This window comes from Leptodactylus fuscus, chromosome 1, assembly GCF_031893055.1.
Source record: "Leptodactylus fuscus isolate aLepFus1 chromosome 1, aLepFus1.hap2, whole genome shotgun sequence".
Lineage (NCBI taxonomy): Eukaryota > Metazoa > Chordata > Amphibia > Anura > Leptodactylidae > Leptodactylus > Leptodactylus fuscus.
In genome coordinates, this window is record NC_134265.1 from 326604766 (window position 1) to 326617105 (window position 12340).

The 12340-nt window shown below is 41.3% G+C and overlaps 1 protein-coding gene across 1 annotated transcript in view; it reads left to right on the plus strand.

Annotated features, from left to right (window-relative positions):
• Positions 1-2539: 2539 nt before the first annotated feature.
• Positions 2540-12340, plus strand: part of C1QTNF7 (C1q and TNF related 7) — a 47302-nt gene continuing 37501 nt past the window's right edge. The window contains exon 1 of the mRNA XM_075260889.1: positions 2540-2806. The gene's annotated coding sequence lies outside the window, so the exon portion shown is untranslated. The remainder of the gene's footprint in view (positions 2807-12340) is intronic.

Below are 12340 nucleotides of genomic sequence, written 5' to 3' on the forward strand. Positions count from 1 at the left end.
TTTTCTCAATTTTACTCGGAACCTGTCACTTGGTTTGTTGCGAGGAGATGCAGAAATCCAAATGAGAAAATGAGATTCTGGCGAATCCCATCTACACATTGCAGAAAAAAAATCTGCAACATTTTCAAAAATACCCGTTTTTTTGTAAATCGCACATGTCAATTATACCTGCGGAAATGCTGGAGGTTTCCCTATAGATATAATAGGGGCAGAAAGTCTGCAGAGAAAAGCATTCAAGTGCAATGCGTCCCTGCTGCGTTTCGCTACGTGGGGCCTTAGTCTTAAAAGGTTTGTTCAGGCAAAAATTTTAAAAGTAAACTTTATATAGTCTGGCGGGTAAAAAAATGTTTTAAAAAATCACGCTCGCTATTCCCCGATCCTCCGGTGTCTCCTGTCGGTTGTCGGCTTCAGTGAAGGACACGTGACATCATTACTTGTGATGTCCCGGGGTCACTTCCTGATGCGCGGAACCTGCACATTGACCTCATTGGTCATGTGCAGCAGCTTTAGTGGAAAGGATGTGGGACATCACGGCTGTAAATTTCACTTCTAGAAGACACCAGAGCAACAGGACCTGACCGCTCTGGGAGGACACCAGAGCACTAGGGACAGGTGAGTATGATTTTCTTTTTTTCATGTCCCCCAGCCTATTTTAAATTTTTTTTATTTTTTTGCCCAGACAACCTCTGTGCAGGCCAAATTATACTTCATAATAATGTCATTTAATATTTCATATCATGTACTAGGAAGCCAGCAAATAAATCCAGAATTGGCTGGAATTAGAGAAAAACTGCACTTGTGTCATTTTCAATCGTTTTTATGGCCATACATTGTTGTGTAACCACGAGGTATAACATGTTCCTTATATTCTTTTATTTGGCGCAATCAGCGATACCAAATTTACATAGTTTTTGTCATATTTTAAATGGGTATTCCCATGTCCCTTGCTCACCAGTCTTCGCTGCTGCAAAGACTTCTTTCTTCCTGGTTTTCAACGTCAATTGGTGGGCGGGGTTTCATATGCAAAGCCATACAGTCCGACTACCTCCAGTTTAGCTCCGCCCCCAAATTAGCGTGTATCTCCGCCCACCACATAGGGTGATCCTATGGGACGACTGAAGGGCCTGTGATGTCATCAAAGGTCCTATAACATTTGGATTTAGCTTGTTCTATATAGAGTTGGCTAAATCCTAGTGGGTTAAGGGACCAGGTCCTTCTGTCCACTAGCTTTTAGCCTACTCTATATAAGAAAGCTAAATCCTAGTGAGCACAGGGATCAGGTCCTTTAGCCCACTAGGATTTAGACTGTTTTATATAAGAAAGCAGCACTCATTTCCCCCCTCCTTTATCTGAGAGCAGGAAGCTAGGTCATGGGACACAGGAACAGCTACAGATACAGGCTGGCTCCCGTGCACTTAGCCCCTCCTCCCTCCCCCCAGAGAGCAGGCAGCTACATCACTTGACATTTGAGCAGATAATCCCAAGGGCCATATAAACGCAGTGTCAACAATGAAGTGAATAAATTAAGATAGTGGACAAACAAAGCAGTTTTGCTGAAGCAGTGTATTTAGGAAAAGTCTTAAATACACATTAACAAGCAGTATAGATAGGATCCTTGTGATGGGACAACCCCTTTAATAAAATTTGCAGGAGCTAAATTGTCATTTTTTGACTTCCTGTACCACACAGGCTGTCCACAAGGGGAGACAGAAACTTGTACACTAACTACTGAAGAGCAGACAGTTCCTGTCACACAGCTATAATGAAGGAGCTCTTAGTCTTATGGGTCATGACTCCCTGGGGGGTTGGGGTGTAAACATGTCCAGGGGTTGCAAGCCAAGTTAAGAAGTTACTTACACACTATAGGTCTGCAAACTAGTAATTGCCGATATTTAGGAAACCTACAAGAGGACCGTTGATGACGTCACAGTCATGTAACCAGTCCCATGCAGGGGTGTAGCTTATACAATAGCTCAATGTATGGAAGAACATGAGGTAGCACTGAGTTTGTGGGGTCAAATGTTGATGTAAAAGCTTTATTTATTTATTTATTTATTTGCTTACCTACTTATATATCATCAGTTCTGCAGTTCTTTATAGTCACTGTCCCATATAAGTTTAGTATGTCTTTGAAGTGTGGGAGGAAACCGGAGTACCCGAAAGAAACCCAAGCAAATACAAGGAGAACATACAAACTCCTTGCAGATGTTGTCCTTGGCGGTCCCCTGCTTGTTGGCAGTTTCCTGGCATCAAAAGTAGTAAGAATAATTCCCCTTAATATTCAAGAAGTGACATATTATATAATTCCTCTATGAGTTCTAGCATCCATGTGCGCAAAAGGAGCACAGATTGATGAGAATCCTAAATCCAGCTCCATTTGTGATTCCTCCCAGCTGCTCGTATGACTTACTGACCCCAATCGGATGGGATAGAAAAGCTGCAACCACTTGTGCTGAATGTTAACCCTGACTTTATGGATTCCATTCTGGAAGGGGAGAGCCCCTCTAACTTGTTCACTCCTCGAGAAGCGTCTGCACAAAGTCAGGCTCATTGCAGTTGCTTCGAATTAGAAATCTTGGCAAGTGCTGGTGTAAAGGAGTGGGGTTTAGTGTAGCGGAGAGGACTGGATCCTTACAACTTCAGGCTTCTTCACCGGAGAACAGATTCACTGCTGAAGTGTCACTTTATACTGGGAGAGTTTATAAGGATGTCTGAACTGAAAACCTTTACTCTCTGTGGAAACCTATGGGAAAGCCGGACTGCGAGATCTTTCCTGGGATGGTGAAAGACAATATTCCATGATAAGGTAAGATAGAAAGATGGATATTAGGACAACTAGTGCCGGGATGTGCAGAGGTAGAGGAGCCAAACCTAAAACCTAAAAAGTTATGAGAACTGATGTTAAAATCTCAAATTCAGCTTCATTGTCTGTATACTTCTACAATGATATTAATGTCAACTGTGAATGTTATATACTGGGTGCAGGCATAGCCTGGGAAACAAGGGGGCACTATGAATGGATTGCAATGTATTCTGTATGGGATCTGCATACTTATGAGGCTTCTATAGGGGTATATATGAAGCCTCTACTGCATTCATACAGGGGAAATCATAGGTAATGTAATATCATGGTATGACCCATCAGACAGTCTATATTGGGGGATTCTCCCCTGGACGTATTATATATACTGCACCTGGCGGAGTCTGTAATGCAGTACACAGATGTTGGGCAGCTCCATGTACAGGGCTCCCTTGTGTCATAATCCTAATTTCCAGACATCATGCAATAGTCAAAAATGGGCAAAAAATAAATAAATATTGGTGGAAATTTATCAGAAATGTATAGTTGGCAAATACTCTGGTTCTGAATTTCTAGGGAAAGCTGCTCCACTTTCCTCATGCACCAGTATTAATAAATCTTCATTGTATGTGGAGTCCAGAAATGACGTGAAATATTGGCAGTACAAAAATCCAGTTGTTTATTGGTAGAAATTATTTTTATTTTTTTTTGTGAATTTCGGTGACTTCTACTTTTTTTTAATTCTGGATCAGCAAGTTACTTAGTATTTGCAGAATAATGGGGGTTGTATTAAGAACGGTAGGAAATGGCCCTGACTGGTCTAAGGCGAAAGAGTGATCAAGAGGCTCCGGAATGGAGATTACGCCAGAACTGATGTAGATTTCCTTAGTAACTCACATTAGTTTTCTGGAGTGAGTTGTAATAAATTTGTTGGGCTCAGATGGCCCTGGCCCTGGGCCCTGAGGTGCAGAACAGGGTATGGGGTGCAAGAAAGAACCACCAAAAATGCACCACATTAACAACCAGAAAATTGGCATAGATGGGTTGATAAATTCTCCCACGTATGACTAATCGATGTAGGAATCAACATACAGTCAGATGTATGACAGACGGAATGAATTAAAGGGACTGAAAGGAAATTTATAGACTTAAAAGGGAGTCAAAGGGACTGTCTAGTGTAGAAACATCCTTTTCATATACCCTATCCGAGATTTCTGATTAGTAGGGGGTTCCATGTTCTGCATCCTCATCTATTGGTCAGGAGCAAAAAACATCTCTCGCTATGGTGATCCTGTCCTCCAAAGGACACATTTTTGATTTGAGAGGTGACATTGTCATGCTCACTTTCACCTGTGGTGGCGCTAGGTACCAGCAAGTGGACACTTTGGGAATGACTTATTGTCATGGGGCTCTTGTGTCAAGTAAAGATTGTCCATTGTGTAGAACCCCTTTAAGATGAAACTTTGGCCAAAACTGGAAATGTTTCCTAGATCATTGAGCATTGATCTTCTACCTTATGTAACTAAGGTTCCACCAAGTGCAGACCTTGTGGGAGGTTCTTAATTTTTTTTTACAGTATTTTGCATAATCATAAACTACTATTTCTCTCTTAACATATATTATAAAGTGACTTCTGTTTGAGGGTTCTTTGCATTTTGTTCATTGTTTTTTTCAGTTACTTTAAGTAAGTCACTTCTGAGCAGACACGAAAAAACTTTCATAGCTATTGGTTTAACATGAAATGTCTGTTTTCTTACTACTACTGTAGTACCCTGATGTATTAAGATAGATAGAGGGATAGATAGATAGATGGATAGAGAGAGAGAGAGAGAGAGAGAGAGAGAGAGAGAGAGAGATAGATAGATAGATAGATAGATAGATAGATAGATAGATAGATAGATAGATAGATAGATAGATAGAGGGATAGATAGATAGATAGATAGACAGACAGACAGACAGACAGACAGACAGACAGACAGACAGACAGATAGATAGATAGATAGATAGATAGATAGATAGAGGGATAGATGGATAGATAGATAGATAGATAGATAGAGGGATAGATAGATAGATAGATAGATAGATAGATAGATAGATGGACGGACGGACGGACGGACGGACGGACGGACGGACGGACGGACGGACGGACGGACGGACGGACGGACGGACGGACGGACGGACGGACAGACAGACAGACAGACAGACAGACAGATAGATAGATAGATAGATAGATAGAGGGATAGATAGATAGATAGATAGATAGATAGATAGATAGATAGACAGACAGACAGACAGACAGACAGACAGACAGACAGACAGATAGATAGATAGATAGATAGATAGATAGATAGATAGATAGACAGACAGACAGACAGACAGACAGACAGACAGACAGATAGATAGATAGATAGATAGATAGATAGATATGAGATGGATGGATAGATAGATAGATAGATGGATAGATAGATGGATAGATAGATAGATAGATAGATAGATAGATAGATAGATAGATAGACAGACAGACAGACAGACAGACAGACAGACAGACAGATAGATAGATAGATAGATAGATATGAGATGGATGGATAGATAGATAGATATGAGATAGATAGATAGATAGATAGATATGAGATAGATAGATAGATCAATATAAGATAGATAGATAGATAGATAGATAGATAGATAGATAGATAGATTGATAGATAGATATATAGGAGATAGATAGATAGATAGATAGATAGATATGAGATGGATAGATAGATAGATAGATAGATAGATAGATAGATAGATAGATAGATAGACAGCCTTTTGCTGTGAATGCTGGTATTTCTATGCAGTCTATTTGCAGTGGGTTTCGGAGAGGATTACTCACTGTTATCATATTTTCAATCCTTTATCTTTCCAACAAACTAATGAGGATTTATGTATGATGTGACAGTTCAAGGTTTCCATGTAACATGAAGAATATACAGATTCATCCAAATACTCAAAAAAGAAAACTTTCAACTTATGTTTTAAAGGGAAATTCTGGAGCTAGTCATGTTCCCTTTGTTATTACTCCTAAGGGAATCTTTCAGACTTCTTAGTAGAATTGCTGAGCCACATGCGGAGTTCATCTCGCCATCACAGGTTCTGTCTATCAGGAGTATCTGTCTGATTTGTTTTAGTAATTAATTGTTAATTACTTTTGTTTTGTTTAGTTTTTTTTGTGGTATTTTTCCTCTGTTATTCCTCCTGGAAATGTATTTAGAAATTAGCATGTAGGTGTTGTCAGTTGTGGCTGTACCCTACATACTGGGACACTGTCCAATTGGTGCTAACTATATAGACTGTATACAGACTGGTGTTGAGCGAACTGGATCGCATAAGGTTTGTTTGGGGTTTGCAACCCATGAACCACTATTATACTCTCTTTAGAGGGTGTCCTGCACACATACTGCTGAGTGGGTCCTTGTATCACTACTAGGGGTGACCGACTGTCGTATGCAATGACTCCCCAAGTCATCATACCACCAGCTGGGACAGTATGTCGCTCCACAGTAAAGGCAGAAAATGAAGGGGCCACCACAAAGCCTCCATACTCAAAACTGAATGTTATTGGATCATAAACAGAACCTGGATTCATCACTAAAGACGATCTGGTTTCAAAGAAAGGTGATGGTGACTGGCTGTCAATGGCAGGATACGAAATGGTCTAGGAAGAGACAGGAGTGTGTAATGATGGCGCCACCTGTGTCTGGATGGTGGACAAGAAAATTGTGGGGGTTGCTTGTTCTTGACAACTGATCAAATGATCCTCTGTACTGGTGATCTGTCTGGGCAGTTGGAGCCTCATCTTTGAGTATGCCCTTACATAACTACGGCAGGCGTTTTTGCAAATCTTCTTTCTGCAATATGTGGATGAGATTAGCCAGAATCCCATCTAATTTGCAGGTACTGTAAAATGCAGCATTTTTGCAATGTGGGGCTTAGGCCTTAGTGTGTCATAGAAATATGTCTAGCAATCGATGACATCTCACCAATAGGTACACTACCCAAAAGAAGCCTCTGAGAACTGGCTTATAGGGGGAAGCAATTTTTCGCCCTTTTATGGAAAGACCAAGTAACCACACCTGTAATCATCTATCTATCTATCTATCTATCTATCTATCTATCTATCTATCTATCTATCTATCTATCTGCCTGAGGGATAACTAGAGTTTTTTAGCAATCCAACATCCCTGCGTAATTTTTCCATCAGTGAGTGATATGTATACTGGTGACGTCCACGTATCAGATGGTCCCCAGAGAACAGCTGGGCACCAGAGCTTGTTACATGCTAAAATAATTCCAGCTGAATATTAAAAATGCTGCAGTGTGTAGATGAATCCACGAGGAAGTAACGCTGTTTATACCATGAATTCTTTATGCCGGCCCAATACAAATACATGACGTCATTACAATAATACTCTACTAAGTCAACATAATTATACTGCTAATATGAATATGATAGCGGGGAGAGAAATGGAGACTGCAGGTGCCTGGAACCCAATCCAAGAACATAAACCCCGGCCCTTGATAATCTCCAGTAGTTGTTAACCCCTTATGCATAGCTATTTTTCCCCAAAACGATCAGTGACCAGTGAGGGCCTGGGCCCATGTAATAGCTTGTGCATTACAGCCATTCCAACATTTCCAATGTTCTTATTATGGTTAATGTCATGTATCTGGGTCCTAACATCCATAGAATCCAAAAACATAAAGGTGACATGTTGACTTTGAGAATATTATGTGTTTGGATTGGGACTTCCACTGGCTTTAGTATAAGTGTAAAGAATGCGTCTGGTTCTGTAATACACTTGTAACTTGTGTCAGGGCTCATTACTGATTCTGATGTCCTATCCAGTTATTCAAAAATATGGGCCAGGATCGCCCCTAGGATCATAGTTGTAAGTTTGCTTACATGTTTCACCATGTCCTTTCTTTGTCAGATACTGCTTAGTGTTTATAGCTTGTTGACTAGGTCACAGACCCCATCTCTAGTGGTCGGACTGATGATGTCAGTATCTATTCCCAGCCAGCTATATTTTCTTTTCTTTCTTTCTCTGCAAAGTGCTCTCAGCTCATGCTGGGTTCTGTTGACACTAACCTATCTCTCTGCAGGCCTGGGGTTATATACTGGGTCTGGTGACACTAACCTATCTATCTTCAGGGCTGGGGTGATATGCTGGTTCTGGTGGCACTAACCTATCTATCTGCAGGGCTGGATTTACATGCCGGGTTTTGGTGGCAGACTCCCTTTAACTGCTCACAGATCAAAAGAGATTTGCTGTGAACATTTTATACATGCAAATAATATCACATGTGAGAATGTCTTGGATCAACCATCATCCAAATATTTGGAAGACATCTTCAATTCTATAATGTGGTCTACCATATCCACCATTGCGTTCCTTTCTTCAGTCAGATTTCATATGTCTCTCTTTACTGTGGCTTAATGTGCTTGGGATGTTACTACTTTGTTGTATCGTTTCTGGATCAAGTATGAAGAAAATGATGAAATCAGGAAATTCTATCCAAGTACACAAATGTTTGCTGGTATCACTCAGGAACAAGAAGTGAAATTGAGCAATTAAGTTATAGATGAATACTACTAAGGAATATGTATTTTTGTATTATAGTATATGGTGCATCCAGGGCACAGTTATAGTCTGTAATGTAAGTAAACATATAATACCGCATTTTCCGGACTATAAGGCGCACATAAAATCCTACGATTTCCTCAGAAATCGAAAGTGCGCCTTATAGTCCGGTGTGCCTTATATATGGATGGAAGCGGCGGCACGCGAGGAGTTAAGCGGCGGCCGCCGGCAAAGTCTGCGTGCCGCTTCCATACATTGCAATGGGAGCGTACAATTCGAATAGTATTCGCTCATCTCTAACTTCAATTGTAACTTCTTACAATTGAAGTTAGAGATGAGCAAATACTATTCGAATAGCACACTCCCATTGCAATGTATGGAAGCGGCACGCAGACCTTGCCGGCGGGCGCCGCTTAACTCCTCGCGTGCCGAGCGCTTCCATTCATTTCAATGGAAGCGTGCCATTGAAATGAATAGAAGCGGCTGGCACATGGGGGGTTAAGCGGCCGCCGGCAAAGTCTGCGTGCCGCCGCTTTCAATCACATATAAGGCGCACCGGACAGCGCTGCGCCTTATAGTCCGGTGCGCCTTATATATGAACCTAGACAGGACTATAAGGCGCTCATGGGTAATGCGCCTTATAGTCCAGTGCGCCTTATAGTCCGCAAAATACGGTAAGTAATTGTGTATTTAATATCATTCAGGCATGTTACCCAGCACTTTATCACATTACTTTTATAAGATGAATAAGATGGTTGGAAAAACCAAACACCAAAAAATACAAAAAGTTGCAAAGGCAAAGTAACACATAAACACTCCAAACTACAGACAATTCCAAAAAGAAATAGAAAAGAGATTAGAAAAAAATATTGTTGCGCTGTTTTTTTCAGCTACAATTTTGGAAATGTAAAATAAATTACCTCATTGACAAACTGGTCAAAGGTTCTGTTATAAAGAGTATTAATCTCAATGGATATAAGGGAGCGTTCACACTACCGTCGGTGTCCGACATGTAGTGTCCGCTCCTAGTGTCCGCTCAAAATCTGTCACAGACATTAGGAGCGGACACTAGATGTGTCCGTGACACCTGTCATTCATCTCAATGAAGAACCGTCCGCTTGAGAAGTCGGACATCTTCACTTGCGGACAGGGAAGGATGGGCACGGAGTGCAAAAGAACGCACCCGATGCCCATTGAGATGAATGACAGGTGTCATGGACACAGCTAGTGTCCGCTCCTAATGTCTGTGACAGATTTTGAGCGGACACTAGGAGCGGACACTACATGTCGGACACCAACGGTAGTGTGAACGCCCCCTAAAATGGTCTGTCCATAAGAAGACATGAAGTACAACAAGGAACCCAGAACTCACTTGTTTCTGTAAAATAGGCATGTCAGATTCATGGCACAGAATTGGAAATGTACATTATTATATTAATTCCATGGTGCTGGACATTATTATATTAATTCCATGGTGCTGGACATTATTATATTAATTCCATAGTGTTGTACATTTTTATATTAATTCCATGGCGCTGTACATTATTACTGTATATTAATTCCATGGGTATAGTGGTAAGGGGTAGTCAGTACCGTCTCTTGAGTCCACCAAAGGACAGATAGGTGCTCTCCCTTCATACAGTATGTGCAGGCTAATATCTTACATAAGGTCCAGTATGTTATTTGTGCACCATTCCATAAGAAAGATCCTGGTGGTAAATATTTGGCTCCAAGGTCAACTGTAGGCTGAGGCCCCACATTCCGGAAATGCAGCTTTCTTTGTTGCAGATTTTGCAACCTTTTTTTGAGCCAAAGTCAAGAATGGCTACAAAAGGAATGGGAACTATATAGAAAGCTCTTACACTTTTGCCTTCTGCTCAATCCACTCCTGACTTTGGATCAAAATCTGCAACAAAAAAACCCTGCATTTACACAATGTGGAGCCTCAGCCATAAATGAGGTTGTCTTCTGCCGGACTTGCAGACAATTATTAGGTCAGAGCATGGGGCCACCAGAGGATGTAGGCCTAGTTTGTTGTGGCCTGGGCTCTCATGTGTATTGTCATTCATTGCTTCTTCACTAGACCCTATGGTAGTAAATACTTAGTAAATACTATGTTATTCATTACAAGAATGGCTTCTTTGGCTGTCAAATGTTCCTTCAATATCTTAAACCTCCTCGCGTGTGTGGCAGACTGTCACTATTGTATATGATGCTGACTTGATGTGCACCCTGTTCTGACCCGGAGGTACAATAATCTATATAATCTGATAATAATAGTCTAGGTCATACACACCGCAAATTATAAAAGAGTAACACAAATATTATTATACAAGTAATTTCCTTTATGCGGAGACTCGCCATATTCATTTTAAAGCAATTATTAATTCCAGATGTAATAATTCCTCTGAACCTCAGTCCCATCTAATCTTCATTTCTTTTAGAAAAATCAATAATCCTTCCAAAGAAAAATTCAAACCAAATTTCTTTCCTTATGAGAATTGCAGCACATGTTCTTATTTAGCAGGTAGGTCATCCTACATCGGGACATGTGCTCGGCATATGAACAAGTTCACAAACTCGAGAAAGGCTTTGCCGCTTTCACAGAAAAATGCCTAAAATTTCTGTGCCTACAGAGCTAGGAACTTCCAGGAACTGTCATGGTATTCAAAGGAATTGTCTCTAGATGTTTTATCTTCCACCCATATTGCAAAAAAGTCTCCAGATGCTTCAATAAAAAGCAAAAATATCAAGGTCGATATCAAAATGTATCGAATTAAAGGAATTTTCCCAGGGTGATATGGATGACCTTTCATTGACAAGATATTGCTGTTTTTGTCAGTTGGAAATTAGCTCTTTGGAGCAATGAGGGTGTTGCCGTTGCTCCAAAGAGATAAACCTCATTGCTATGCCCTCAGAAAGCATAATTGCATATTGGCAAAAAAGCAAACTCTTGATAATAGAGGCAACAATTCGCAAGGGGAAAACTCAGTTTGATACCGGTGACCCTAACTTATCTATCTGCAGGGTTGGGTTGGTTTGCTTGATTCTGGTGACCCTAACCTATGTATCTGCAGGGTTAGGTTGGTTTACTGGGTTCTGGTGACCCTAACCTATGTATCTGCAGGGTTAGGTTGGTTTACTGGGTTCTGGTGACCCTAACCTATGTATCTGCAGGGCTGGGTTGGTTTGCTGGGTTCTGGTGACCCTAACCTATGTATCTGCAGGGTTAGGTTGGTTTGCTTGGTTTTGGTGACCCTAACCTATCTATCTGCAGGGTTGGGTTGGTTTGCTGGGTTCTGGTGACCCTAACCTATCTATCTGCAGGGTTGGGTTGGTTTGCTGGGTTCTGGTGACAGACTCCCTTTAAAGGGATTCTAGCATTAAAAATCTTTTTTTTCTCCTTAAGACGTCGAAATAGCCTTTAGAAAGGCTATTCATCTCTTACCTTTATCAGTCGCCTCCGGCCCGCCGTTTGGTAAAAATACCGGTTTTTACCGGTATGCTAATGAGTTCTCTCACTGCACTGGGGGTGGGCCCTAGCGCTCAAACAGCACTGGGGGTATCCCCAATGCTGCCAGAGAACTCTCTCCAGCACCGCCTCCATCTTCGTCAGCAGCGTCTTCTTCATCGTCTTCTTCCGGTGCAGGTTTCCGACTTCTAGGCCTCGGTCCTTGGGCACAGCAGACTGCGTATGCCCACAGAACACACGGAAATGGCCGCTTGCACAGTATTGTAAGCGGCCATTTTCGCGTTGCCTGTGGTCCTTCTCTACAATGTTGTCCATCTCTCAACAGTCATATGGGCACAGGACTTTCAGCAGGGCAAGTATGGTTTTTTGTTTTATTTGACACCTCCCCTGCCCCCGTCCACAAGGATTGGTCCAATTGTGCCCTCCTTTATTTTTTATTATACAAAA